Source organism: Halyomorpha halys, unplaced genomic scaffold (assembly GCF_000696795.3).
Source record: "Halyomorpha halys isolate HHAL.00 unplaced genomic scaffold, Hhal_1.1 Scaffold195.1, whole genome shotgun sequence".
Classification (NCBI taxonomy): Eukaryota; Metazoa; Arthropoda; class Insecta; order Hemiptera; family Pentatomidae; genus Halyomorpha; species Halyomorpha halys.
Genome location: NW_027113495.1, coordinates 305,731 through 313,057, shown reverse-complemented (window position 1 = coordinate 313,057; position 7,327 = coordinate 305,731).

The window sequence follows — 7,327 nt, the reverse complement described above, 5'->3', positions numbered from 1 at the left end:
TTTATCCTTATATATTCGCCAAGACGATAGTCTTCCAACTCCTCGGAAATAATACACGTCCCTCTAGTAAAGAGGGACGTGTATGATGACTACTCCCTCTTCTTTTAGTGCCATGGAAGCTGGCACTAGAAGAAGGAATGACTTTTTGTATCTAATGTCATAGTTTAGTTTTCAAACATTGAAACTCTTCCATCGCCAACTGGACTCTTTCATCGCCTTTTGCTTTTCCATTTGCCGATTGATTTCCCCTTTTATAGCATGTTCAAACACAAAGTATGTTATAAACTGACTCTATATTATCACTTCATAATTTTCCTTTTTCCAAACTTTGCTGGTATTATAAATGATTATAAGATTATTATGGTAAAATTAATTAATATAATTTGCAGCATAAAATATAAAACTTTATGGATTTTAGTTTTACATCAAGACTAACTAGAACGGCTAACTTGATCGATACCGAAGAGGTATGCAAACCGTTCTGTAATCTCTCAGTTGGACCAGTTCTTTTGCCAACCCTTCCTCGATGACAGAGGGCCATGATGGATAGTTAATATTTGTCCCTAGGAGGAGGTTCTCTCTCCAATCATTAATTTGTAATAGCAACTGTCTGTAGCAATCACAGCCGAGTCTGAAGCCATTAATAATCTTATTGTGCTCAATTCAACTAGGAATTTGCACTCGAAACTATATGATAAGGACAGAGATTTTCAAAGAGGAAAAAATTATTCATGAGAAATTAGTACACCTTATTCGAAATCAATTATAATAAATATAACTTTTTTTTCTAATACTGCATGAAGTCATTATTATTCCTTGCCCACAAAATTCCTCAAAGCCTATCAAAAGTTTCTCCAAATGAATAAATATAAGACCTTTCGCTCGTTCAGGGCTTCCTTGGTAACAATTATGATGAAGTTGGAGATCAGACTAAACGATTAGGATGCTAGTCAATTTAACTTTCTTTTAACCTTTGTTTTTGTTCGGCATCAACGCCCATTTTTTTTTTTATACAGAAGTACTTTCAAAATTGATTTAATTCAATTTTATGATTTGGAAACGACATTGGAGCTATTCATTTTTTACGTTTTATATTATTTTATTGAATCGTTTTCCAATCTAAAGGATCTACAACGTTATTTGTTTAATTGAAACAATGTCTTAATCTTTTCATAGGCATTATTATTGTATGGGCGAAAGACCATAGTCTTCTAAGTCCGCCCGCGATGTATTTCCTAATACATTGCGCGTTTCTTGACGTGGTTTTTTCGTAAGGTGGGTTCGTTACTCCCATGCCTATTTTTTAGTGAGTGCCACCCATTGGGTAACGGGCCTCACACATGCCCTAGGGGAGGTTGTGAGGTTGTGGGTAAGTTTTGTATTATTTTATGCTAAGAAAAAAACCGGTGGGACAGGGTCTCGATCTGACAACCTTTGGGTTATTAGACTGGTGCGTTGCCACGCTGCTACCGCAGCCCCCTTATATATGTATATATAGTTCAGTAATGTTTTTTTTTAATCAACCAGATAAAACCACGCGTAAAAAAGTTTGTTAGAAATCAGATTCCGGCGAATTTTTGTATTTTATATTTATTTTAATGACATTTCAATTTTATTTATATGGGAAAGTTTCATTCATAATCTAGTTCAATCCTATCTAGTGAAAAAAATATATAATATTTTTACTGTATATAAAAAGCATTGAATATTTTGCTCGTTTTTCAATATTCATTGTAGTATTGAATTAAAATCTGTACCGCTACAACCTATTGTAAAGAAGTACTGTTACTAAACCAACTGTTGTGCAAGGAGGTGATTTGGTCAAAATCACGCTAGATCGCCAGATTTTTACCCAATTAAGGGTACCCAATTTATGAGACTGGGTGGACCCTTGGAGGGCACACGAACCCACAGGGTTGACTTACAGGTACATTGAGGAAACAATTTTCTACCCAGCCGGATTCAAACCCGGGTCCTTGGAGTTAGTAGTATCGTGCCTTACCACAGTGGCACCGCGCCACCATTCATTCTAGTATATTTAAAAAAAATAGATTATGTATGATGTAACTCAATTTATAGAATTTATGAGACCCTGTCTGATGTTTCACAATAAAATAGGTGAAAAAAGGACAAGAAGGTCAATACGATTTTTTAATGATTTCTGAAATTGATTTTTTTCCATGAGCCATAATTTAATTTTTCAAAAATTATATTTTCTGTATATTATCGTTTTTAAGCAAATTTATTTTAAGCGTATAATTATCTATAGTACAAGGTTGATGATCAGACCTTTGAGAATAAAATCTACGGAAAATAACTGGCGTATCCAAGAAATTACTTTTTCGTACAAGATAATTTTGGATGAAATTAATAAGATTTATCCTATACTATGCTTACACTCATCCCCTATTTTATCAAAATTTGAGGTAATCAATCATGCAGATTTTAGAATATAGGTGTTTCCAGGAATACATATATATGCGAATGTAATAAATGGTTTTTGATAAAATTTATTACACTTATTTCCTCTCTGATCCACAATATTAATCTAAATTTGGGTAAAATCGACCAACTGTTTACGAAATATAGGTGTGAAAGGGGGATAATACTACATAGATAAATGAAAGTTGTTGATGCAATTTTAAAACTATTTATTTGGAGCCATCTAACACTATCCCACGCAATCATTCAAAATATCATCAAAATCACACGAAGGATACGATCGACTATCTCCGAACTCAAGTTTAGCATCAAAACAGATTTGTTCCTTAATGTCTAAATCCTAAAACTGCTATTTTGTTGGCGACATTTGTTTTTACTTCTTGCATGAATGCAAATCTACTCTATTTTTGATAGTGAGAAAGGAAAGCAGAAATATTAATTTATAACTAATTATTAAAAAAAAAATGGCGTGTTTCGTGCGTATTTTAGGGTTTCTCGTTGTGGAAATTACTAGTATAATAAGATCTTGCCAATAATGCCACAAAACAGAATACAAAGTATAGGGATTCGTGAATATGATCGGAAGAGGTCGTTCGACCTCGGATTTTTACATTTTCTCCTCGTATTATGTCTGAAATTCTTTTGTATTCATTAATTATTATTGCTAACAATGAGAACTGGATATTTTTTTTTTCAAATTAGCTAAATTAAACGTACTTTACAGGAATCTATTTTAATAATTCGTTCAGTGATGCAGCGAGAGGGATGCGCTGGGATCTTTTGAGCTCTGCTCTAACCCTCACACGTTGGGGATAGAGTGGGCTCAGGGATCCTCAGGTCGATTGCGTAAATATTCTATATTAGAGTGTAAATGTGACTGGAGACTATATTATTGTATCATTATGTTATTTTATTTATTTATTTTTCAAACAGATAGTTTGATTATGGTCATTTTGTTTATTATTTTGTTTGTGTTTTTAAGAGATTTTTTATTTATGTTTTTTTTTTTTATTTTAGTATGTATGAGATCATTCATAACTATTGCCTATTGCCCACAATTGTGTGGCAGATTGTAATATCTATCAATAAATAAAAAGTATTATTTTAAAAATAAATAAATAATTCGTCATTTAAGCCCTTTTAAACTGTTATAATGAGGATAGGATATCCTATCTGGTATAAAAGCTCATTTAATTGTGCATTGATTTACCGATTTTAATTAAAATTGTTGTAACCGTTTTTGAGAAAATCCTAAAAATGTATAAAATCGATTATCTGAAATGGAAATGTTGTGTTAAGTTTCGTACGACTTTTCGTTTTTTATCCAGAATAACAACATAAATAACACAAAACTGCTTTTTGAAACTTGGTTATTTGGACTCTGGGGACCTAAAACAGTTTATAGAGCGATCGCAATACTTACTTATAGTAAACAAAAATTAAAAGAACCACTCTGTGCTCCACTTTGCTTATTACAGTATGAAGAGCTCTCATTCGTCTGATGTATCTTTTTTTTTAGTAGATATTGAATCACAAAAAAAAAAATTATATTCTGTGAAAATGTAGGGCGTTGCTGACTCGAGGAAAGAGACCATTTCTCGAAAGAGGACTATTACCGGCTCCGAGGACAAGCTAACGTAAATCGGGGACGAGAATGGATCCCCTGCCTGGAGGAGACCTAATGGAGCTAGCTTGGAGCGGCAATGGCAGGAAATGGCAGGAGATTACGTTCCTTGTCCGCTCCGTTCTCCAATGTCCTACGAAACTACCATCTACTTTAAGGGCGCCTTATATACCAGAGCTGTAGCAAGGTTCTGGGATGAGAGGCCTTTCAGGGAACAAGTATCCCGATGATGATTTGGTAGCATTATCATTACATTGAAAATATTTCAATTATATCTTAAAAGAACCCTTTCGAGCACACTTTCCGTTTCTTGTAAAAAAAGTTTCATACAACTTTTTATAACTAATTCCTCTTGAATGAGACGAGTTACACTTTCAAATTACAAAAGAAAAAAAAAAACGCCAGCCTCCGGATTCACAAAAGAAGTAAAAAAATTGCATAATTTTAGAACTTTTTTCTTTTAAGTAGACCAAGCTCTTTTCGAATATAAACATTCTAATCAAAATTAAAGAAGATAAAATTTTCTTTCTGCAAAATGCATCGTATTACGCGTGATTTGCTTACATTTAATTTAAAATTACATGTAATTTTCGGCTATTCTGCGACGACGCTCGAATAACGACTAAGAGACGTTCAGAGTTTCACAAAGAATGTTTTTAGGAACTACTTAAAGAAAGAATTACTCAATCCAAATTTAAGTAATATGGTTATAATAAGTAATTCAAATTTTATTATTTCCTTTATGACAACAATAACAAAAAAGGTATTTCTTGGACACAATGTTTTTTATATAAAATCGAAAAATTACCTTAATTAAGAGCGTTCTATAAGCCTTTAAGGTTGGTCAAAAATTAAATAAAATAAATGCATTTTGTTGGAAATTTTACGAGCTTTAATTTCATATATCAAACAAGTTCAAACTTTCCTTTTTTTTCTCTCTAAACCCGACTATTTGTGAGATTGTAAGTCTTAAATTCAAATTTAATACCCTAAAAAATCATATAGAATCGTTGAGAAAAAATAAATCTTTTTAAGTGTCAAGAAAAGAAATCTGAAATGCACATGTAGAATTGGCCAGGGCCTTCATGGAGAATTGGTAGCGGCCTTAATAAAGTCCGCCTTTCAAGGAGGAAAGGCTGGGGTAAGAATAAATGGATTGAAATCAGAATTTTTCCCTACGAGATAGAAGTTGGACAGGGAGATTCCTAGAGAGAAATCCTAAAGCATCCTTCGACGTCTGAACTATTTTATAGTGTTCTGTAGCTGTGCTGCAGATTAGCCAAAATTTACATGTAATATACGGGTGGAACCTTATGTATACAGTACATACATTCTGGGATGAGGGGTCTTTCAGGAAACAACTACCCCCGATGATGATTTTGTCAACATTATCATTATGTTGAAGATATTTTAATTAATTCCTAATAGAGTTGAATTCAGCTTTTTATACTTAATTCGTTAAAAAGTTTAAACTTTCCTTCTTTTTTTCTTCACTCTAAATCCGACGATTTGGTAAGATGGTAAATATAAAAAATTGGAATTAGTACTCCAAAAAGCAAATAGAACAGTTGAGGAAAAAAACAACTGATTTTTCATCTTTTGGAAACTTCGACGTCTAAATTATTTTTAAACGGTACTCTAGCTGAGCCGCAGATTAGCCAAAAATTACATGCAATATTAACATTGCAATAGAAATTTTGTTTAGTTTAACTTTGCATTGAATGATCATCTGTGAAATATGCTTAGTTTTCTAGTTATAAGCAAACAACCTCCATAGGTACCAAACATGCGGATTTTGTGACGACTTTCGTCGTAAACTCCGAGGCTGACTAGATGGTAAATTTTCTTCAATATCTTCCTTTTAATCCATTACTAAGTCGAAGAGCTACTCTTTACTCCTTGCTTAACCGCATAATTTCTAAAAGAGGAATTCGCCTTTTTTACCTCCGATCCTCTATACATATTCCAAATATGTTACTCTAATATAATACTCTAGGACTTCTACGTGGTCTAGTCCCTTTGGATTGAGCCCCAAGTATATTTATAGGATCCATGTTTTCTCAAATGCAGGAGACCACTTGAGCTACCGTCTATCTAGAGTAGTTTTAAGTTAGGCTAAGCCTAGCTGCTCTCTTATACTCTTGTCCTGGATACTCCTGGATTTCCAAATAGATCTACGTATGAACTTCATTTCTGCTGCTGGTATGCGACTAGTCTGTCTGTCCAATATGATCCAGCTTCTTAGGCAGGTTGACGGACTTATACACATGCATCTAGGTCTTCTTATCTTCATCGCGATAACGGATGATACTGTTAGTAATTCGGCAATAGACCTGATTCGCTTTGGATATTCTATTCGAGATCTGATCATCGATTTTCAATGAGTTACTAATTACGATCTCAAGGTAGATATTGTCCTTAAATGCCTCGCCGTTAACGTTCAGTTGGACGAATCCTTTCCATTTGTGGTCTAGGCAGTTTGGCCCTGGCAGATTTTATCCATTTACAATGAAATAATCTCCCTGTCTAACTCCTATCTCATTGGAAAAGGTTCCAATTTTATTCCATTTAGGTAAGCCTAGTTTTGCAAAAGATGAAAAATCAGTTTTTTTTCCTCAACTGTTCTATATGCTTTTTGGTGTACTAATTCAAAATTTAAGATTTATTTATTATCTTACCAATGGTCGGCTTTAGAGTGAAGAAAAAAAGGAGAGTTTAAAGTTTTTTAACGAATTATTTATAAAATGTTGTTGTATACAACTTTTTTGACAACTCTATAAGGAAATAATTAAAATATCTTCAACAAAATGATAATGTTGTCAAAATCATCATCAGGGGTAGTTGTTGAAAGGCCTCTCATCCCAGAACCTTATGCATATCACATGTAAATTTGGGCTAAACTGCAGCACAGCTACAGAACGCTATAAAAATAGTTCAGAGGTCGAAGGATGCTTTAGGATTTCTCTCTAGGAATCTCCCTGTCTAACTCCTCTATCGTAGGAAAAGGTTCTGATTTCAATCCATTTATTCTTACCCCAGCCTTTGCTCCTAGAAAGGCGGACATTATTGCCGCTACCAATTCTCCAGGAAGGCTGGGAATGCACCATAAGTGCATTTCAGATTTCTTTTCTTGATACTTAATCGAAAAATATGATCCTGCGTCTGTCAACCTGGAACAAAATCAGCCTTTGTACACTACAGCTGTTCTTCTGCAATCCTCCGAAGTTTCCTTTCTAAGATAAAGATGTGCAGTTTATAGAC